The following is a 23,493-nucleotide window of genomic DNA, read 5'->3' as shown; positions in this document are numbered from 1 at the left end:
TATACAACTAAGAAGAAAAGAAAAAAGAAAGAATGAGAGTCGGGAGCCAAGTGGTCTCAGATGCATTGTTGGAGGTAAAAAAAAAAAAGGACAGAATTAAATATCCAAGCCAAAGTCAACAATAATAGAATCAAGAGACCTAAACATTAGCAATCTAAACTTAAAGGGGCCTGTTTTTCTGGCAGGCCAGGGGGCAAAGGATGGTGGTATAGGATGCATTCTGGCAACATTGGTGGATGGAGGTTGACTCTGGTGGTTAGAATGGCCCTGATTCACTATATATCTGAGATTCAACTATAAAGGACTTTGTAAAACACAATGGTTTCAATTAAAAAAAAAAAGACTGCTTTGTCCCTAAAAGACCAGGAAGTCTGGCTGACATGACACTTCCCGGTTAATATCTTTCATATCTATTGCTTGTTGGTCTTTAGCAATAATGTTACATCCTGAATGACTCAGGCTACCTGATCACTTTTTCTGTCCAAATTAATCCTCATACCATTAAATGATATTCAAATAGATACTATGTATGGTAAGGAAACACCTCTACCTTTCTAGTTTGGGTCAAATATTTAACTGTTTGGGTTCTCAGTTTCCAGGTATTTAAAATGAGATACCCTTCATGAAGTATCATGGGAATATTGTTATAAATAACAAAGGGAAATATTGATAATGTTTTGTTAATTAAAATGTTATAAAATCATCTTAATATTCTCTAAATATTTTATAATTAGGAAAGATTTAAATTATTAAATACTGAAAAACATTTTATGATCAGCCCAATTAGTATTCTCAACTTCATGCTAATTGTTACAGTAGAATCAAATATAATCATATTTAATTGACTTAATATAATATTTAATTGTATTTAATATAATCATATTTTATTAATTTGATTTAAAGGCTATTAAATAAGTTTGATTTGACTTATCTTAGTAATATTTTAATTAATAGTATTTTTCTCAAAATTCTCTGATAAACTTACAGATCAGTAAAACAAATGTTAAACTAGATTTGGGAAATTAGTGCAATGTTTCCTGGATTTGGATTCATATTAAGAATTTTCAAGGGGCCGGTGAGGTGGCGCTAGAGGTAAGGTGTCCTGTCTTGGCAAGCGTTAGCCCGGTGTCCCATATGGTCCCCCCAAGCCAGGGGCAATTTCTGAGCGCTTAGCCAGGAGTAACCCCTGAGCATCAAACTGGTATGGCCCAAAAAAACAAAAAAGAATTTTCAAGATGCATTCTTTATATTCTTTCAGCTAAAAGTCCACTCCCAATGTGATCTTTGAATTTTTATAATTATAATAGAATCTCTGAGAGAATTGTTTAAATTTTTCTCTTCATATTCTAAAATAGTTCTCAAGATATATTACATATTTTTTAAAACATCTTCATCCCCTGATAAGTAGTTTTAATATTTTTTATTTATACAATGATAATCACCTAATAAAATCTTTGTGGTCTCTTGAAGATTGTGTGTTTTTAATCTTAGATAAACAGAATTGGGTTTGGCTAAAATAGATTATAAATTTTAAAGGGAAGGAAATAAATCAGGAACGGTTCAGAGGTATGATAAATATGTGGCCAACTCTCAAGTGATAATAAATAAGTGTAAGGACATTTTCATCTCATAGCTGGGTAATTGTCCTTGGTTCACCAGCCTCACACTGAACAGTAGCTGCTCTTAAATAAAGCATAGTAACCCTATCACAAAATGAATTTTGCAATGGCAAATGTGTTTGGTCTAATTTTAGAATATTCATCTTTAAATGCCAGTCATCTAATCTACTTCCAGATCTCAATATAGAATTGCCAATCAGTTCCATGTTTTCATAATAGAACTATACATATGCATTGTTTATAAGCTTTTTGGTGTATTTCCTTGATATGTCCTATAATATCAGTAGAACTAATAAATTTACTGGTAGTCAGAGTTGCTCATGGAGTGACCTGATGACATTTACTATCAAGATCTTGGTTCTAATTAGGCATTTACTTGACTGTAAGAAAAGTTTACATGATTGCAGGTTTTGAAGAGTTTGAAAAAAATTTCTTGTAAAATCAGAAATGCCAGAGTTTCTGATTCTCTGAAAATCTAGAAACTAGTTAAGGAAAAAAATCTCCAACCCATCTTGGATTTTTAAATCAGACTTAAAAAAAAATGTAACAGGTTGGGGCCAGGCGGTGGCGCTAAAGGTAAGGTGCCTGCACTAGCCTAGGACGGACCGCGGTTCGATCCCCCGGTGTCCCATATGGTCCCCCAAGCCAGGAGCAACTTCTGAGCACATAGCCAGGAGTAACCCCTGAGCATTACCGAGTGTGGCCCAAAAACCAAAAAAAAAAAAAAAAAATGTAACAGGTTTAACTTTAAAGCCTTTGCCGAGATCATGAGAAGATAAGAATCAATGAAAAAATGTATCTTGTAGAGAAAAACCTTTTTTTCCTGAATAGGTGTCATGGATCATAGATTAAGAAGAATACTCTTTGTTTCGAGGGCGTTGTGCTCCCTAAACCACCATCATTAAATTGATCAAGAATATAAATAAATCTTGTCACTCTTGCTTTCTCTTTCTTGGGATCTAATTAATCTTACCCTTTTATTTTCACTATCAAGTCATAATTTAAATGAATAATTAAAACAAGCTTAGTAATGGATTCATCATCTGCCTCTGCAATAATATAGTTGTCTTATAAAATTGTATTAACTGATTCACTGTACTGCATACTGTATATGATGCCTCCTGTAGGAAATGGACAAACTTAAAGGTAACAAATGGCAATTATCCTTCTGCACCAATTAATAAGTGATCAGTCTTTTCTACTAACATCACAAAATAATCTTTGGCAATAATCTACTTGCATTAGTATACTTTATTGCTGTTAGTTTTGGGGCCATAGCCTGCAATACTCAGGGCTTTCTCCTGGCTGTTTACTTAGGGATCATTACTTGTCGAGTTCACAGGACCATAAGTAGTTCCAGGATTAAACCCAGATAAGACACATGCAAAGCAAGTGTTTTACCCATTATACTATGGCTCCAGCTCTACAATTGCTATACTTTCCTCAGCACCATGGGTTCTATATTGTCTCTAATGGGCTCTATTTCAACATAAAATTATTTCCTTGATCTGCTATTGAATGGTTTGATAGAAAGTAGAAGGAACTCAGTTCCGTTCTGATAAATAACCAGTTTCTAAATCCCTAGGTTTCTGATTCATTTGATAGTAATGGTGGATGAAGATGTTGTTGACATGTTTGCTTGCCCTTATAAGTGAACCACTGTCCTCAGCCTCACAGGGTGTTTGGGTGTGTCAGGTGAACACTGTCCTATCTCACTCTCTACTGTGAAATAGGTTTCATCACCACCACAGTGCTTTCATCTTCACTCTCCTTCATATAGACGAGTCCAAGATTAGGAAGCCAGATTCTCTTCCCTCATATTTCTGTGCTTCTTTCATTGCAGAAGACAGGGACTGTGTGAGTGTGTGTGTATGTGTGTGTGTGTGTGTGTGTGTGTGTGTGTGTGTGTGTGTTGACAGAGAGAGAGAGATTTGAAGATGATAGTTCTTAGTTGTAAGGTGTCTTTCTTATTTATGTATTTAGACACTCCCTGTTCTAATCTTCCAAATTTAGTTTCAAAGTTCACCGATTTTCATTTGTGGATGTATTGTGTTATATTGACTCTACTCTTAAAATTACTTTATCAAGAACCAGTTAATACATGTAGCTAAAGATACTTATCAAGAATATTAAGGTCCAGGCTCTGGATACACAATCGATAAAACCAGATGTTTTGTGGTTGAAGTGGTGGATAATCAGAAATGAATTCAAACTTATTTTCATAAGAAGTCCCAAAAGTTTGAAGGGCTTTGATAAAGGCTCTTTCACATACCTATATTGTTTATTTTAGACGGACTCTGTGGGCTCATGCTGTTTCTCTGATCAAAGATGCTGACTGCTGTGAGTGTTAAAAATGAATGACTGCCAGGATTCAAGAGAATAGTTTCTGAAAGGTTGACTCTAAGATATAACTGGGACAAATTTTGATTAAGAGAAGATATGGAGGGAAAAATAACATTTAATGATAGAAACTCATACTTGAATGTATTCCTGCTTTGTTCCTCGTAGCTTTAAAGACCTAAATGGGCTTTGTTCCACAGCTGAGGAATTAAATAACAAGAGATCACAAAACAACCCTTTTTCCTGTGTTTGTGTAGCTAAGCTGCAGTTGTTCTTCATCAGACTGTTACCAGAAGACAATTACTAATATTTATGAGCCACTGAGTTCAGCTTTTTATCTGTTGATCCTCATATAACGTTCTTACCTGGTGCCCTCCAGGGGGCAGCCTCTGGTTTGGTTCAGCCTTTGCTGTGCCATTTATTTGCCCCCACCCCCAGGGCAAACCTCCTCCTTGAATATTGAGCAAGGGACAAGAATAAAGATTTCACATGGGGTTAATAAAATAAGCTCTCACAACACAGAGCAAACAATTAAATAGAGTTTCCTTCATATTTCTTGTTTTCATCCAAACTCCCTTATTGAATAGCTAAATATTAATGGGCTTCCTCTTTATCCCTACTATGAATATTCTGCTATTGCATCAAACACCCAGATCTGGCTTCAAATTTTTAAATGCTTCTTTTCAAAACAAGCCCATTAATCATTTTTTAGAACTCTCCTTTGTATAGTGGTTGAACACTCATCTAATTTTAATCCAACTGTTCCCTGAGAGTTCTGATATCTCACCTCTACTCCCTAATATATATATATAATATATATACATATATAATATATATACATATACATATATATATAATATATATACATATATATATATATACCTGTAGTGGTTTCTCCAAGGACTCATCACTGTTGCAATCAATCTCAGTGAGTTTTGAGAGATAGTCATACTTTAATACCTATAACAAGCAGGGTTTTTATTCAGAATAACAAGTTCAAGCATCCTTTTTTTTTCCATTTAAAAATTGAGCCTTAAACTTGACAAAAATTGCTCATGTGTTCCTTGCAGATAGGCAGAGAAAACATTGCATTCTGTTTACAAATTAAAGAATCAGAGCTATATAGACACTGCTATTACTGGAGTAAGATAAAATTCTAGGTTTTCTGATTTCCATTTAGTGTTGTTTCTCTTCTATCAGGTTATTATTTTTGAATAAATAGATGAAGGCAAAATGTGTGCTGGATTTTTTTTGTAACTAATGTCAGAAATTACCCTTCCCTAGTCAAGGATAAATCATTATCCTATGCTTAATACTGAGCTTGTAAATAGAAGAATTTATATAATAAGACAAAGGTAATATAAAAATTTTTATTAAACTTAATTCATATGATTAATGATGAAACTTTTTTCATATAATTAATTGTAGTTAAACACACAGAGCACACACCCTACTTTCCCCAAAGGAGACTATGCCCTAGCTTACTCTTTCCTTCACTCACCCCTTTTGAGATGTAAAGACATCTTGATTAGCTTATAAGGCTTGGTTAGCATTAGACAGGTATTTTTGTCTGTTAACTACATTAGCCCTGCACACACACCCCACCCCCAGGTGGATTGAGTTCAGTCAATAAAGATGTTTTTGGGAGGACTGACTGTTGGTGGCTTGGTCCAAGAGACTGGAAGCCCCATGACCTTATGCTTTTTTTCCCTTTAATCTTAGTGGTGCCCCTCCTTCAGACCTATTCACCCAGGATTGCATTATAACAAGTGGACAATTAATATCTATAATCTTGTGAAGAAAGAAAGTACTTTTAAACTAGAGAGTTTTTAACCATTCATTACCAAGTCTTGAGTATTTCTTTCTTTCATTATATCATTACATAAAATGCCAGTCACCAAGTCCATGAGATTAAATCTACTATGTAATTTTTTTCAATAAGTTTATTCATGAAATTTTCAATTCCCTTATTCAGGAGACACAAGTTCTCGTTATGCCACATGACCTCTGAAAAGGTGCTGGATGATATTACCTAGAAGCCCGACACATTTATATATGTAAAGATATAAAAATGAAAAGGGAAAATCAAGTACTCTTTTAACAATCTTAGGGACTAAGAACAGGGCCCAAATTAATTCTCCAAGTTTTACTTCATACTTAAGGAGATAGTCTAAGATTACATGAATTTTTGTTTTGTTTTGTTTTGTTTTGTTTTTGAAGCCATAACCAGTGGTATTGAGTGCTCACTACTGGCTCTATACTCAGCAGTATAGTCACTCCTAGCAGGCTCGTGGCACCATAAGAAGTGTTGGGGATTGAACCCAAGTCAACCAGGTGCAAGACAAATGCCCCATCCATTATTATGCCAACCCATTAATGCTACATAAAATTAACCTTAACCTTAAGGCTACCTTTCCAAACTGTAATGGACCCTTTGCCACTTAAGCTGAAATAGTCCTTAAAAAATAAAAATAAACAAAAATCACCTGATTAGATAACATGGGGGAGACAGAAAAAATTATAATAGTAACTAATGCATATCCTGGGAAGGAATTGTTATCTTTAATGAAACTGTCAGGGAAGTTCATAATCCAAAGAAAGGAAATAAATGCTGCATCACTAAAAAACTGCCTGAGAACCTGGGTGAAATTTCATATTTATGGTTTCCTTCCATCCCACATTTTGATTCCTTAAAACTTATTCTATTCTCTAGGTTGGCATAGTAACAACTCATGATAAAGGCTTCTCCCTCAATTTTCCTATTATGCATGAATGCCTGGACTTGGAAACTTCTTTGCTCAGAGACCTTTTAATTTAGGGCTTTTTGTTTTCTTCTTTTTTTTTTTACTTCCATGTGTTAGCCATAAAAACTAAAACTACATTTCCCTTGGAGAACTCTTCATCTCTAAACTTGTTATATGCAGTTGCCTTCTTGATTTCACACAGTGAAACAAATCCAACAAATCTCATCCTTGTCCCCCCCACCCCACCCCCCGGCTTATCAGGACCCTCTATAGTTGAGGTTCCCACACCTCTGTCAACACAGAGAATTAGGCAAAGTTTAATTTTTTGGTCACTTATGTGTTTTATATTAGTTTAATTAAAACCTGATTGTCACTGAGTTGGTTATTTGTTTCCAAGTCTGTCCCAGCCAGACTAAATTCTCTGAAAAAGCAATCAGGAGTTCTCATATTTATCCTCAAATTTCCAATATTGTGTTTGGACTCTGCTCAAAGCCAGTAAACTCTTATCTAATAGGAGATGACTGGTGATTTAATTTATAATGTTCTTTAGATTTCAGAAAAAGTGACAACTAAACAGATGGGTTGCATATATTCAATTCAGGTTTAACTATATAACAAAGAACAGGCACATTTCACTTTTTGAAAGTTTTAAACAAGGTTAGTTTTGACAGCCTGTTGCCTAAGTTAAATAAATTCAATTTTCTCCTCAGTGTGTGGGAGAGTAGAAAAAAAAGATGTTTTTTTGGAGTCAGACTTATCTCTATTTGTGTCCTACCTCTGACATTTACAAAGTGTGTGAGCTTGGAAAAGTAATGTAAGCTCTGTTGGAGGAATTATGTATGTTCCATTTGGCCAGTTTGTAATTAGAATTTAAGTAAGTAAGGTGTTCAACTCTCTATCACTGTATCTGGGAGGTGACATACTAGGTGGTAAATAAATAGTAACTTATACTGTTCAGGGGCAGAATTATAGTTAAGGACAATGGCAGCCACATTACCCACTTGTTATGTGAACAGAGTGGATTAGATTCTCCTAGGCATCAGTGTATCCACCACCAGATTCTTTAGGACTTGAAAAAGTGAAAACATCTTGAAAGTCAGATGATAGAATTCCTGTCCATTGCTCCAAAAATCTAAGTCCAGCTAACATATCTACCCTAGGAAGTTTTAGGAAAAACAAAGAATTTTCTGCTGTTTTCATGATAATGAATTGTTTCAGTTCTTTTGTTATTAACAGTTTAGACCACTCCTAGTAGTATTACTTTGAATTGGTACCTTGAACTTTTGACTCTGCCCATGAGAGAAACTCAAACTATACGGCATTGTGTTTGCAGTTAAATTTGAATTCTGGCCACCTTAGTTGTGGTGGTGAAACAATTGATACTTCAATTGCCTGGGATCATAAATTGGAAGGCAAAAAGAGTGCTTAACAGACATCAAATTTTAAGGGAAATTTTTGGGAAATTTTCCTGTGTTGTTTGCTGTCTGATGCACTTATTAAGGGCTACCAAGAAAAATTAATGTATTCAACAACTGAAAGAAAAATTAAAAGAAAGAAAGAAAATACAGATATTAGGGGCCTCACAGGTTTAAAAAAGCTCTGAAACTTAAATAGCAGCAGAAATTTTGCTGCTAAATTTCTCTTACAAAGACTTTCAGCCTTCCTGTAAAATATCTGGGTGAAACACAGCCTAGATATCTGGGTGATCAAGCCTAGATTCAAGTTACCTCATTCTAGAAAAGGAAAGATTGAAGAGAGGAATAGGACCAAGCCAGCATGAAAACAATATAAGTTAATGTCTTACATTTAGAAAAGAATGCATGGGTGGGGCTATTGGCATGTGAAGTTAACAGGAAACAAATACTGGAGCTTACTAAATTTTTGGAGAAATTATTTTGTCCAAGAAACATTGAGTCTTGTCTAAAAACTTTTTTTTTTTTTTTTGGTTTTTGGGCCACACCCGGTGACGCTCAGGGGTTACTCCTAGCTATGCGCTCAGAAGTTGCTCCTGGCTTGGGGGACCATATAGCATGCCAGGGGATCAAACCGCGGTCTGTCCTAGGCTAGCGCTGGCAAGGCAGACACCTTACCTCTAGCACCACCACGCAGGCCCCTGTCTAAAAACTTTTGTGATAATTCAAGTCATAAATATTTGAGGAACCGAAGAGCTAGTACAGTGGACATTGCGCTTGCCTTGCATGTAGTCAACAGGATTCAATTCCTAGCATCACCTAAGGAGTAATTCCTGAAAATGGCTCGTTGTAGCTCCCCAGCCCTCTCTCCCAAAAGAAATACTGAGCTTCCAATCTTGTATAAAGACAAATACCCCTCCACAAATACTTACTAGTCATTGCAAAGAAGACATGGGAGGTCAGTCATAGTCAAAGAAATGCAAGAAGTGGCCCTGGAAGGTAGTAGATGATATCACTCTCCCAGGAAGGCACAACTTTCACCCTGAACATTTGTCATAGAGAATGACTTAAGCTTAAGTAGACTGGACATCTGTCATTTACCCCTGAACCTTGGATCCCATCTTTGGAACCAGCGTGGTTTTCTTCACCAGCACCAGGAATTGAATTTATATCAAGGAAGGCTCTAATGCTGCCCTGGCACCGACTTGCTCCATGTGATACCCTGATGACTTGGAAACAGCAACAACTTGCTTTCATGGTGGGTTTTCCTGCCCTGTGACCTAATAGTGAGATGAAACCAGGATATGCTTCATGACACCTTGACTTCAACATAGGCCTTATACAAAAAACAAGCTCTCTAATTACTGAAGCCTGACTGTGACAACCATAATTGAGGAAAACTGTTCCTGGGATCATAAAGAAAGACTTTAGGTTAGACAACTTAGTATGCCTGGAGCCTGTAGTTGTTCTATGGCAGGATGCTTTAGAGGTAGGGACACTCTGTTCTTTTAGACCAAAGGTTTTTTCCTTTCTATTTTCCCCAACTTTTGCTGTGCCTGTGCAAAAAACTGTCATCCCTCTTTTATCTTTTAGATAAGGGCTCCCACATTTTTCATAGATTCTTGGGACATAAATTATTTTGTTTTTGCTTCATAGTTCTGCATTTTTTTTTATAAAATTAAGAAGAGGAAAAAAAGAAAGGATGTCAAGGGCCAAGTGGTTTCAGTTCCATTGGTCCAGATTAAAAAAAAAAAAGAGAGAGAGAGAGAGAACAGATCTAAATATCCAAGCCATGGTCAACAACAGTGGAATCAAGAGACCCAAACCTAAACAACCTAAACTTAAAATGGGTCTATTATATTGGTAGGCCAGGTGGCAAAGGGTGGTGGTATAGGATGCGCTCTGGGAACATTGGTGGAGAGAGATAAACACTGGTGATGGGGTTGGCCCTGATTCATTGTATGTCTGAAATCTAACTATGATGAACTTTGTAAATCACAATGGTTTCAATAAAATAAAATAATTTCTTTTTTTTTTTAAAGAACCCTTCTCTGCAGCCAAGGGCAGGGACCTAACAGCCTTTGTTCCAGGATGAGTGTATCTTTTCTCCAGAAGCTCACTCCCTTTATTTTCCACAGAAATAGTCCCCTGGTAAATCTCTTACAAGCTTTATTCCACCTTAGCTCCTTCTTCCTAGAGAAGGGTATGAAGACTACAATACCTGTTCCAACAAAGCAACTTTTAAAAATTTATTTATGTGCCATACCCAGTGGTATATCTTGCTCAGGATCACTTTTAATGGATTCAGGGAATAAATAAAGATGCTAGAAATCCAACCAAATGCACTACCTTCTGTACCTGGCTCCAGCTCCCACCAAGATAGCAACTTTTAAGGCTGAACTAGGACTCACCTACTCCCTGCCCATTGAACAAAGATGAACAGAGTGTTAGGCACCTCCTGACACTCCATAGAAGGCCAATAGCTCTTTCACCATCTTGATCCTATTTGTACATTTTTATTTAGAGACTGGAAGTTTGCCACAAATCCTGCAACTTCCTAAACCAAGGTTGTGCTCTGAGACTACCTGATGGTTCCAATCTATGCCTTGTCCTACTCTTGTCTTATAGGTCAGTAAGTTACATTTCTCTTTCCCCTGTCATACCTCTTATCCCTATTAATACTGTTATTTGTATAGTAAATACAATTTTTGTAATTAAAAAAAAGATAAGATACCTTAAATTGGGGCCGGAGAGATAGCATGGAGGTAAGGCATTTGCCTTTCATGCAGGAGGTCATCGAATCCCGGCATCCCATATGGTCCCCCATGCCTGCCAGGAGCAATTTCTGAGCCTGGAGCCAGGAATAACCCCTGAGCACTGCCGGGTGTGACCCAAAAACCACAAAAAAAAAAAAGATACCTTAAATCTTTTAAGCACATTCTTTTGAACCACTAGATTTCCCAGAATTATGTGTTAGATGGGGGAGAAGAGATTCATTTCTTTATTCTTCTCTCAGTTTAAATTTTTTTCCCAGATTGATATGCTTTAGCTGGAGTCAGAGAATTACTACCCGAAAGCAAAGGTTTTTCTTTTTGAGTTGGATAAAGTGCCCACCTGGGGTGGGCAACAACCTTCCTCCTGGGACAGTCTTCAGAAGCACATGTAGTTCTGATTCTCTCTGTGCACCAGTTGAACACAGGGGCACTCTGATCCCATGCAAGAACTTCAGCTCAGTCCTCTGGGAACTCTGCACACTGCACCCTCTCTTAGTCAGAAGAGCTAGACACTTGGGAATTTCAGTCCATTGGTCCAGTCAAAGAAGCAGCAGAGTGACAGCAAAAACAACCCAAAATACAAAAAAAAAAAAAAAAAAAAAAACCCAAACCCACAAAAACCAAGGGTTGAGGTTAGCTGAATCTAAGAGACAAATCTAGTGGTCAGTAAAACCTTGACGTTGTTATCAAGACATTCCCCACTTCAGCATCTTTATTTGTAAGATGGGAATAAAAATATTACCTTGAAGGATTGAATGTTTGGAAAAATAAATGACACATAAGATAATGCGCCAAGCACAGCAATGGGATTATAGATTATCAAGAACTAGTATTCCAAATAGAAGGGGTAGTCATCTCCAAGAAAATAATAACATTTATCAAATTTCCTCTATGTTAGATATGGTGGTGAGCCCTTTACAATGCACATAAGTCTCTTGAGATAAATATGATTATAGCTTTGATTGCATAGATTAGGAATGTGAGACGCAGAGAGGTTAAATACTTTCCTGAAACCCCATAGATAACCAGACTTCAAAACAGGATTCCTGTCTAATGTTACAAAATATTATGACAGGGGCCAGTGGTTTCTTCTTTCACAATAAAAAGGCAGAAATAGATTAGTTTGTCTAAAACCTTTATTCTCATAGAATTTATTCTAGATGTTAAATTTCTATTCAATTGGAACACTTCCTTTGAAGCGTAAAGGAAATAATCAGATCCATTTTAGATCTAAAACTCTAAGACCTGTGAATAGTTCCCAGATTTATTGTAAGTCACTTAATACTTTTGAGTGTCTTTATATATAAATGTGACAATTGCTATCTTTTGGGGAGGTTTATGTGAGGAGAAAGATATTGAAATACCTTATAAATAACCACAAATGCATCATGAAGTTGGTTACATCACTGAGAGTAAATGAGCAAATTATATGTTGTTTGACAACTACAAAATCAAATAGAATTTGCAACAATTTTTTCCCTAGTTCATTTAAAACACACAAAAACACAACCAAATATTTTGTTTCCATAAGAAAAACCTAAATTTTGAGAACTATTTCAATATTAAAAATTTGCCAAGGATGGAAACAAGGAGATGTGCCACACAGCAATGCTTTTTTTTTTTTTTTCATTTTGATAGGATGTTTCATATGAGAGGATTGAAAACAACAGGTATCCAATATTCTGAAGGATGTCGTTATGGGGTTGCCTAGGCGACTCCCTAGGATGTTTTATCATGCTCTGCCTCATATTCTCTTAGAATCAGTAGAAATGGTAAGATGTGAGACATGTGAGCTAATACTTATTAAAATATACTTGCATCATCATCACAATCAAAACCTGAAAGGATTTGGTTATCACTATGTCGTTTATTTATTTGATAATGTTTGCTGTGTCCTGTTGGCTGTGATATGTTGATGATTCTAGGAGGTGGATCCAGGAACATCTGGCCTGCTTGACAATATAGGGTGTAAACATGTGGAATAGATGGTGCTGGAAAGGGCTATATCGTCAATAAATGGCAAAGTATGTACTGCTACTAAGAGCAGAATCTTTTGTAGCAGGAGTGACCCATGTGAGCAGGTCAGGGAAATGGTAGAGGAAAGATTCCCCCCAACAAAGTTTGGCGGTCAGAAATGTCTTTGTGTCTTTGGCCTTTGAGACATTATGAAGATGTTTTCTTGGCAGAAGCAGTGGACTACCTATAAGTAATACTTCAAACAGGTGAGCAGATAGAGTGAAATCTTTTTGGACAACTCTGAAGGAAGGTGGGGTGAGTGAAAAATGCACTGTGAGAAGAGTGAACCCTGACAGGAAAGCAGGATGAACACTGGTCCTTGCTCTATCATTAGCAGCCTTTACATGATGTTTGCTAACACTACTATTGTTTTTAAGTCCAGTCCTGAATGGGCCACTAAGGGACTTGACCTTAACATGTCAGGGCCACAGTTGGAAACATGCAAACCTGGCTCTTGCATGTGTTTTTCATGAGGTGCCAGAGGTCTCAGAGGCATTGAAGGTTAGCACAAAGGTCTGGTGGTGCCACCAGGCTTTTCCTCCCTTTCTTCTGACCTTCAAACTGACTTCTGCCTTTAGGGTCAGGAGTTAGCAGCTGATATAATTTGGGAAGAGCAGAAGGATGGGCAGAAGTTGGGTCAGTAATGTCATGAAAACTTGCTGCTCTAAATTTTTTGGAAGTTTTGGGGCACACCCCACAGTGTTTAGGACCTAGTCCTGGCTCTACTCCAGCCTCATTCCAGGCAATGCTTGGGGGACAATATAGGGTGTTAAGCATCAAATTCAGATCAGTTGTGTGTAACAGAAGCTTCTACTCCTTGTACTGGTCCTAAACCATGTCCCTCCTTTTTATTTTCTTCCTGTTATTAATAAATGTATAGGAATGTGGTCTTCCATGCATGATAAAGAATCCATAGGGTTGTTTTGTAGATTAAAGACAATTCTTTTTCTCTCAACTTTTTCCTCATTTCCTCCTGATCTCTGGGACACCCACTCTCCCACTTACCTCCTTGCTTCCTGACCATTCTTTCTTTGTTCTATTTTCTTCTGTCCTCTTTCCCTGGCATCAGAGAAGCATGAAGATTCTTGCTACCATCTTTTCCTCAACTACTTCATGCACATTCAGAAGCCCAAATGATTCCCTGGTATGCATGCACATTGCCTCTAGTCGGAGTGCTTCTTAGAAGGAATCTCACATTGTCCCCTGAGTTCATGCTTAACTTCTGTAACTCAGCTTCCATGGTTCCATGGTGAAACCATGACTTCTGCCTCCTCCCAAACCCTCAGTCTCCCCCTTAGCCTGACTGTTTCTGGTTAAAGGTGTTGGCTTTGTTTTTCTTCAGATCTAGAAAGATGCAATGGGGTGAGACCATGTGGCCCCAACCTCTCCCTTCCCATTTCTCCCAGATGACTAACTTCCTTTTGGATGTCTAGTCTCTGTGGGTCACTAATCTGCCTGGGAATGTTTTCTCTAATACACCCTCTAGCTCACCCTTCCACCTCCCCTCAACTCACCCCTTCCTCACTGTCTAGGTCAGGGTTCTTGTCTAGGTGCTCCTCTGCTCTCTCCTTTTTGGACACTCATTTGTTTGTCTTTATGGTTTTGTAGCTTTAATGGGATACTTTTCACAGGCCTTAAATCTCTTTTCCGTTGAGAGGGTACAGTTCAGTGAGTTTGAGTATAATCTCAGTTGTGAAACAATCTCTACCATCCATCTTGAGAGTATTTTTAACTTGCCTCTAAGGAAATTCCAGGTTCATTGTCATTCATTCTTGCTCCTTAGTTGTCCTTGCCCCAGGCAACCATTCATTCACTTGTGTCTGTAAGAATTGGCTATTTTTGGACACTACATATAAATGAAACCATATAATAAGTGGGGTTTTGAGTCTAAATTTATGTCATTAGATAAAAATTATATAGCATAATTTCAAATTTCATTGAAGTCTTAGCATGCATTTGGTATGCCACTCCTTTCTACTGACTGACAAACTCTACCATGTGGTTATCACTGCAGAGGTAGTTGTATTATTTGGAATTTACTTTTTATTACAAGTATGCTATTAAGGTTTTTGTTAATAAATTAATTGGATATTTCTAATTTTATTCTTCTTGGCTTCCCCTTTCTTCATCCTTCCTTTCTTCTTTCCTTTCTTCCTCCCTTTGTTTCCTCCTTCCATCCTTCCTTCCATCTTTTTTCTATCTCTTTTTCCATACTTCCATACTGTACTATGTTTACCACACAGGAGGTGCTAATTTAGGTGTTGGAACATACCAAGAGAACCTGACCTTGTCCATTGTGTAGTTCAATGTTTTATCACCTCCGTCAAACATTGAGTTTAGCTGCTAAATAAATAGCTAAGGAAGACAGGAATCCTGGTCCCAGATTCTATTTAAAACCCTTTCCATTGGCAGCAGCTACTTGCCATTATTCTTCTGTCTTTCTGAAATGTTGTCCAAGAGCTGAGGATTTATGATGAACAGGAAGAGACCTTGTGGGGTTCAAGCAAACCACCTCTGGCAAGCTCAGAACATCTTTGTCTTGTGATTAGAGTTGACTGTCGATTCTTGCTCCAGTGACCTTGGCTGCCAGAGAATCTGAGATGGCCCAAGCCAGTAAGAAGGCACTGCAGAAGTAGGAAAGGAGGAATAAATAAGAGCACTAAGTTCATATTTCTTCATAATTCAGTCCTATCGACTTGATGGTTAGTCAGTACTTATACAACTAGGGACTTTTTACCACATTTAATATGGGACTTTCCATTCTTGTTTCTTGACTGTTTTAAAGATGAGAATTTGTGCTAGTCATTCATCCAGGCTACCCTATCTTTTTGTTTGTTTATTTTAACTTTTTCATATAATGTGGTGCCAAACACACAAGTTAGTGAATAAAAATGAAGTGTTAGTTGACTTAATTTTTCTGAAAAACTTTAAATACAGAGAAAACCACAAATGTATACAAAATTAAAACCATCCATAATTCTATCACTTTGACACCTTTGGTGGAATATTCCCTCACTCTGCTAGAGGCCTCTAATTTCTCATTGTCTCAAGATCCATAATCAACCTTAAAGTCATTCCCTTTCAAGACTGTTACTACCAGTGATTTGTTTGTTTGCTTATTTGGGGGCCACATCCAGATTTGTTCAGTATTTATACCTGTCTCTGTGCTCAGGAACATGCCTTGTGGTACTCAGGAAACCTTATGGGATGCTGGAAGTCAAAGCCAAGTTGGTCGATACAAGATGTGTGTGAATAGTATTACCTACTGTACTGTCTCTCTGGCCCCTACTTGTGATTTTTTTCTCTGACTTAACCTTAGATAATCCCAAGTAACAACTTAATTCATTATGAATTGAATCTGAATACAAAACTATATGGAAAAGGATAGCCATACTCTCTTTTTTAAATAAATCTCTGTTCTCAAGTAAGCACTTCCTACTGCTCCATTGATAAACTTTCCTGATAGATTTACTTTTCATGTTTCTCAAATGACTATTTTCATTTTTTTCCTCTTTAGGTTTCTCATACTTCCTTACTCTCAGGTGATGGAAATAATAAAAATTTTATTTATAAAGAAAACACAACTTAATTCCATCTTTCTGCTGCAGATCTCTACACCCAGAGCTTCACTATTTACTTTCTCTTTTTTATTAAAAGTTTAGCTAATGAGTCCCTATTAAAGATAAGTTTTGGTTTGGTTTTGGGGCCACACCCAGTGGCACTCAGGGGTTACTACTGGCTCTGTGCTCAGAAATCATTCCTGGCACGCTTAGGGGACCAAATAGGATTCTGGAGATCAAACTCAGTTGGCTGTGTGCAAGGCAAACACCCTACTGTGTTATTGCTCCAACCCAAGATAAGTTAATTTTTTTCACTTATTTGTGTTTTTTATACTTATCTTAATTTATACTAATCTCATTTCCTCTTATATTTTAGTCATTACTTTCTTCTCTACTGGATTCTTGCAGAATAAAATCATAGTTTATTATCTCCTTGCTTAAACATACATCTATTTCCCTTTAACACCATGTTTCTGCCCATTTCTTTATTACCTATTTGACTCCTTTTACAATATATTCAGGTTGTGGTGTAGATGTTCTTGTCAAGGTCATGGATTAGTATTAGAGAAATTCAGAAAATTCTATGTTGATAAAAAAATGTTAGTTATTTCAGGATCTCATCTACATCAGTAAGAAAAACTTTGAAATTCTCTCGTTACTTTCCATAGTCAATCACACTTGATTGAAAATCATTTGCCCTGCTGGGGATCACAGAACAGCGGGCTCACACTTACTTCATGATGGAGGCAGCAAAGATGAAACTATTGGCTTCAAGTTTATTGCATGCAGCTTAGCTAGAGAGCAATATCATGTTGGGTTCTTCATCTTGTTCCACCTCTCAAATTTAGGGGAAAATAATGGAGGGTACCAAGACCGAACAGTTGTATGGTCACTAAGTAGTAATAAAAGTGATTGGACTTAAACACCAAACCATAAGCCAACGATAACAGAATCAATACCCGATGTACAACAAGCTAGACACAGAAGGGACCACTTATACTAGCAGCCCGGGGAGGGGGTGTTAAGGGAGGGGGATATAGAATGCATGCAGAGAATGGGGGTGGAGGAAGGACAACTTTGGTGGTGGGAATTCCCCTTATGGAATATCAATATGTACCTAAAATATTACTGTGAAATATTAGTAATCTACTTTGGTCAAAATAAAAATTATTACTAAAAATATTATGTTGGGTTATCTCATAACAATAATAAAGAGGCCAGAAAGAAGCATTAAAAAGTTTTATATAAGATGGGGCCAGAGCAATGGAACAGCGGTAGGGTGTTTGCCTTGTACACGCTGACCCAGGATGGACAGAGGTTCATCCTCCAGTGGCATCCCATAAGGTCCCCCAAGCCAGGAGCAATTTCTGAGTGCATAATCAGGGGTAACCCCTGAGCTTCACTGGGTGTGGCCCAAAATCCAATAAATAAATAAATAAGTAAATAAATAAATAAAAAGGTTTATATGTATTAATGATATAGATTATAGTTCTAATTTCATGGATGCATACTTACCTCCAAACTCATCACACTGTATACACTAACCATTTTCCTTTCTAACCCTTAGGTAAGTAAAGTTGATATCGCACAGACATCCTTGCCACTCACTCTCCTCCCTTCCTAGAACTCTCTTACCTCAGGTCTTTGTAGTGTTGCTGCCTCTTGTCACTCAGATCTTAAGATCTTATAGAGGATCATGGTAGCCTGAAGCCTACCTGAATAAAGCTGCTAGGTTTATTTATTTATTTATTTATTGCCATCAAAGAGAACACCACTAATATTCTCTTTGTTATTTTTGATATTTTGATCTTTGGTTGGTCGGTTATTTGCTTGACTAATCTAGGAGAGTGCAGACTTGAGAAAGCAGGGAGTTTTTGTGTCTGGTTCATTACTCTATGTCTAGAGTATGCAACAAAGTCTTGCAGATTTGTAATTCTTGGGTAGAGTGATTGTTACATGAATGAATGACTCAGAAGGAGAGAAAAGCAGCATGACCCTTCCAGAGCCTTGGGAAATGCCAACAGGAAGAAAAGAAAAGAAATAGAATGCAGTATAATCAGTTCTTTAAAATGGTTGTTCCAAAGAATCTTTCCCAAGTCTCTTTATTTTCTCTACTTCCCTTTCTTGGTTTTTATCCAAGTTTAATGATCTATTTGGAAGTTGTCACAATAGATCCTCTGCCCAGACTTATATTTGAATCACAGTAATTTACAACCAACTCAACATCTGAAGCTCATTTATATTCACTTCAAGGAAGGAACAATGTTTTTTTACCTATCTTGTCTGGCCTATTGCATATGATAATCCTGAGATTTCTAACAGGTATATGACAATAGGGCATATGAGGAAATAAAAGCTTTGGGAGTTGATAGCACATCTAAAGTTGTGATTAAGATCTGAAGCAGGGATTCAAGCCTACATGTCTGGAATGCCAAGTTCCAAATCTCCTGCTATGTGAACAGCAGCAGAGAAAATTCCAGATGAAAGATGAACATTGGAAGTAGAAGACTGTAATAGTACTTTAGGCCGAAGGGCAGCAGCAGTTACTAAAAAGACAGCAAGTCAGACAAATTCATCTAGAGAGTTGCTATCGAAGGTGAAACCACAGGAAAAAAAATTGGAAAAAATATATAGAAACTAGAAGTAAGTAGCAGATGGAAGCATCAGAGTCAGTCCCAAGAGAAGGATAATTTGATTTGATTAAGGATGTCTCATTTGATTAATTTTCTTTGGCTAAAATTTACAAATTGAAGCACAAAGTTGAGTTCTGTCATGCTGCTGAGACACATTTAATGAATTTTTTTTATAAAGCAAGTAATTTTCAAAAAGAAAGAAGCAAGAAAAACTAGAAAATTTTAAATTCTGAGAAACATTTAATTGAAACAATTAACTCAAATTTTAATTAAGCTAGCAGTGCAAGGTTTTGGCAAGATAGTGCACGCTTTCCTTCATGTTGAATTGTAGATTCAGCTTCCTAAAATGTTTATCTTTGGACAACAATGTAAAATATCTGAAGAATAATAAAAACTACCAACCTATCTCATAGTTTCTCCTCTGTGTCTTAGTCTGCACTTTCTTTTTTTTTTTTTTTTTTTTTTTTTTTTTTTTTTTTTTTTAAATTTTTATTTTTAATTATGAGAACAAGGGTGCAAAGTAAGAGGACAAGGTAAAGTTACAGTGGAAGGACAATCACCCATAACATAATTCTCAGAAGTCCCCTTGCTGATATATTAACTTTGAAATTTCAGCCAAAGAACATTAAGATAAATAACACAGAATCCATGTACAATTACTTTGTCCCTCAAGTCCCCAGATTGTAATACATTATAATATTTCTTAACAGTACACAAGGCAATCTAAAGCCATAAAACTTACGTAACTCCTTAAACATTACAGGCATAGTATTTTCTTACATTTCCATATACATGCATATTAGCTTAAGTTAACCTCAAATTTTAAGTGAGTTCTTTTTAAGGATTAGAGTTAAAGGAGCACAGTAAGAATGGTGTTAGAGTGGCAATTGTTGTTTGCATAGGCTCACCAAAATATGAGGAACATGGAAAGAAATAACCTTGGCCTAAGTACAAAGAGACCAGACCCCTGAAGTTTCCTGGCACAAGACCAAGTCTAGGCTCCAAGCAAGCTAGATCGTCCAATCCAATACATTGTCTGTAGTGCCAACACACTTTTATTTTTCACACAGTCTCTGTTGTTGGTATCATGTTTCTGTATTAAAGATCCTGGAATCTGCATATCTTACATTGAAGTCAGGACGTGGAGCATCCTCTCCTTTCACCTCACAATCAAAGGGCAATGCAGGGAGCCCTGTCCTGTAAGCCGGTCGTTGTTGTTGTTAAGTCTTCTCAGTGTTAAGGGAAGTCTCTTTTGAGCAGGTCGAAGTCTGAGCAGTGTAGGTCTTCCATGGTAGAGGATTGCTTCCAAGTGATGTTATAGACCAGCCTGGATGTTTCGTGGATGGCTTTCCTGGTTCAGGGGAGAATGGAATATGCCCTTTCTTCTGACGTCTGTGCCAGGTCGTTATGTCAATGTTCAGGGTGTAAGGTCCCTTTGCACTACAAGGTTTGTGTGTTCTAATCTCTATTAGATAGGATCTTATTTGTATTTATACTATTTTCCCATTTTAATGTGCCTATGCAAATAAGAAGCAATGCCACATGGTGTTATTGGCGCGTATGGGGGCCATAAGAACAATTACAATGATTCCATTGACATGATTCAATCATAAGCATTAAACTGGGGGACTCTTCCACCAAAATTCCTTGTTAAACAGCTCAAAAAGAGAACATAAAAAGTGGTTAGAATCATCACTATATAAGACAACATTTAGTAAGAATTATAGCTGTCAGAGAAAAAACACAAAATATTCTAAAGAAATACGTGTCCATTTTATGTATCTTGAAACAGTTTGGGGTTGTCATACACAATGCACAGCTTTGGACTGTGATTACGATTCTACACTACTGAAGTTAAAAAGAGAAAACTAGATTAGTGATGTTTGAGAAGGGGTTAGAGAGTTAAGGAGTGAAAAAGAGCTTTGTAGGGGTGTGGGAAAGGGGAGAATACAAAATAAACATTCTGTGTACGGAAAACATAACATAAGAATAAGGGATATTCTGAATACATGAAATACATGAAGTACGCGCGGGGGCGTAAGCCCCCGCGCGGTTCTGTAGTTTTTGGATGCCTAGGGAGGAATTTCTCACCCCCTCCCCCCAAGGCCCGATTAACCAGGCGTGGCCCTGAAGACCCGCCTGGTGTAGGGGGAATCATGCTCTCCTGGACAAAGTGGTCAGCCCAGGGTCCTATGGCTAGCTGTCCTGCCCAGAGCCCCCATCATACCAGTCAAAAGCCCACGAAATCCTGGCATGTGGAGTGTTCTGGTCCCAGCCGAGCCTCTGTGGTTTTTGGATGCCTAGGAAGGATTTCTCACCCCCTCCCCCCAGGGCCCGATTAACCAGGCGTGGCCCTGAAGACCCGCCTGGTGTGGGGGAATCTTGTTCCCCTGGACTAAGTGGTCAGCCCAGGGGTCCTATGGCTAGCTGTCCTGCCCAGAGCCCCCAACATACCAGGCAAACACACCAAGAAATCCTGGCATTCGGAGTGTTCTGGGCCCAGCCAAGGCTCTGCAGTTTTTGGATGCCTAGGGAGGAATTTCTCACCCCCTCCCCCCAAGGCCCGATTAACCAGGCGTGGCCCTGAAGACCCGCCTGGTGTGGGGGGAATCATGCTCTCCTGGACAAAGTGGTCAGCCCAGGGTCCTATGGCTAGCTGTCCTGCCCAGAGCCCCCATCATACCAGTCAAAAGCCCACGAAATCCTGGCATGTGGAGTGTTCTGGTCCCAGCCGAGCCTCTGTGGTTTTTGGATGCCTAGGAAGGATTTCTCACCCCCTCCCCCCAGGGCCCGATTAACCAGGCGTGGCCCTGAAGACCCGCCTGGTGTGGGGGAATCTTGTTCCCCTGGACTAAGTGGTCAGCCCAGGGGTCCTATGGCTAGCTGTCCTGCCCAGAGCCCCCAACATACCAGGCAAACACACCAAGAAATCCTGGCATTCGGAGTGTTCTGGGCCCAGCCAAGGCTCTGCAGTTTTTGGATGCCTAGGGAGGAATTTCTCACCCCCTCCCCCCAAGGCCCGATTAACCAGGCGTGGCCCTGAAGACCCGCCTGGTGTGGGGGGAATCATGCTCTCCTGGACAAAGTGGTCAGCCCAGGGTCCTATGGCTAGCTGTCCTGCCCAGAGCCCCCATCATACCAGTCAAAAGCCCACGAAATCCTGGCATGTGGAGTGTTCTGGTCCCAGCCGAGCCTCTGTGGTTTTTGGATGCCTAGGAAGGATTTCTCACCCCCTCCCCCCAGGGCCCGATTAACCAGGCGTGGCCCTGAAGACCCGCCTGGTGTGGGGGAATCTTGTTCCCCTGGACTAAGTGGTCAGCCCAGGGGTCCTATGGCTAGCTGTCCTGCCCAGAGCCCCCAACATACCAGGCAAACACACCAAGAAATCCTGGCATTCGGAGTGTTCTGGGCCCAGCCAAGGCTCTGTAGTTTTTGGATGCCTAGGGAGGAATTTCTCACCCCCTCCCCCCAAGGCCCGATTAACCAGGCGTGGCCCTGAAGACCCGCCTGGTGTGGGGGGAATCATGCTCTCCTGGACAAAGTGGTCAGCCCAGGGTCCTATGGCTAGCTGTCCTGCCCAGAGCCCCCATCATACCAGTCAAAAGCCCACGAAATCCTGGCATGTGGAGTGTTCTGGTCCCAGCCGAGCCTCTGTGGTTTTTGGATGCCTAGGAAGGATTTCTCACCCCCTCCCCCCAGGGCCCGATTAACCAGGCGTGGCCCTGAAGACCCGCCTGGTGTGGGGGAATCTTGTTCCCCTGGACTAAGTGGTCAGCCCAGGGGTCCTATGGCTAGCTGTCCTGCCCAGAGCCCCCAACATACCAGGCAAACACACCAAGAAATCCTGGCATTCGGAGTGTTCTGGGCCCAGCCAAGGCTCTGCAGTTTTTGGATGCCTAGGGAGGAATTTCTCACCCCCTCCCCCCAAGGCCCGATTAACCAGGCGTGGCCCTGAAGACCCGCCTGGTGTGGGGGGAATCATGCTCTCCTGGACAAAGTGGTCAGCCCAGGGTCCTATGGCTAGCTGTCCTGCCCAGAGCCCCCATCATACCAGTCAAAAGCCCACGAAATCCTGGCATGTGGAGTGTTCTGGTCCCAGCCGAGCCTCTGTGGTTTTTGGATGCCTAGGAAGGATTTCTCACCCCCTCCCCCCAGGGCCCGATTAACCAGGCGTGGCCCTGAAGACCCGCCTGGTGTGGGGGAATCTTGTTCCCCTGGACTAAGTGGTCAGCCCAGGGGTCCTATGGCTAGCTGTCCTGCCCAGAGCCCCCAACATACCAGGCAAACACACCAAGAAATCCTGGCATTCGGAGTGTTCTGGGCCCAGCCAAGGCTCTGCAGTTTTTGGATGCCTAGGGAGGAATTTCTCACCCCCTCCCCCCAAGGCCCGATTAA

The 23,493-nt window shown here is 39.2% G+C and overlaps 1 protein-coding gene across 2 annotated transcripts in view; it reads right to left on the bottom strand.

Moving 5' to 3' along the window:
* Positions 1-9,844: 9,844 nt before the first annotated feature.
* The window catches only part of TMEM123 (transmembrane protein 123), a 639,759-nt gene continuing 626,110 nt past the window's right edge, over positions 9,845-23,493 (bottom strand). The window contains exon 6 of one of the 2 annotated variants that reach the window (XM_049778593.1): positions 9,845-9,854. The gene's annotated coding sequence lies outside the window, so the exon portion shown is untranslated. Of the gene's footprint in view, positions 9,855-11,417; positions 11,428-23,493 lie in introns of those variants that run through there. The other variant, XM_049778592.1, reaches the window with a different exon arrangement.

Source organism: Suncus etruscus, chromosome 8, assembly GCF_024139225.1.
Source record: "Suncus etruscus isolate mSunEtr1 chromosome 8, mSunEtr1.pri.cur, whole genome shotgun sequence".
Classification (NCBI taxonomy): Eukaryota; Metazoa; Chordata; class Mammalia; order Eulipotyphla; family Soricidae; genus Suncus; species Suncus etruscus.
Note: the sequence above shows the minus strand (reverse complement) of the source record. Positions and strands in the feature narration are given on the sequence as shown.